This window comes from Ipomoea triloba, chromosome 16 (genome assembly GCF_003576645.1).
Source record: "Ipomoea triloba cultivar NCNSP0323 chromosome 16, ASM357664v1".
NCBI classification, from domain to species: Eukaryota; Viridiplantae; Streptophyta; class Magnoliopsida; order Solanales; family Convolvulaceae; genus Ipomoea; species Ipomoea triloba.
In genome coordinates, this window is record NC_044931.1 from 10,427,929 (window position 1) to 10,428,582 (window position 654).

Sequence of the window (654 nt, forward strand, 5' to 3'; positions counted from 1 at the left end):
AGGAGCGTCACCGGATGCCCCCGAACCGCCAGCGAAGACGTGACCCCCTTGAACTCCGGTCGAAGGCCACGGAAGACGTACAGATTCTGCTATTCCAGTGTCACCTTCCGGCCGGCGAGGGCTAAATCCTCATAAGTGTGCATTTATAAATATTTTTTCTTCATTTATGCATAAATATTACTCCATCCGTCCTATTTGTTGTATCTAGTTCAGTTAACGAGGTCTGATTAAAGTTATTTTTAATTCAATTTTTCATAATGTTAAGTTTAATATTAGAATATAAACTTTATATATTTAGAAACTAAATTAAAAATATTATTAAACACAAAAAAAATCAAATTTAAAAATAATTAAATAATATTAAATAAAATAAGCAAAGAAGAAAAAAAATTTGTTTGACCAATGAATAGTGCACATGATAGGTAAAATGGAACAAAGAGAGTAATTTCTTATTTGTAAAGGTATTTTAAAATTTTCTAAAATAAGATAGATCATTTTTAAACATTTCATAAAGTTTTGTAAGGGCGGTAATATTTCTTCAAATGGACAAAAATCTAATTATTAAGAATTTCCATATAAGAAAATAACACGCAAGCACTCACGTCATTCAAGAGCTATCTATCTCTCCTATATAATTCAGGTTCAACACACCAT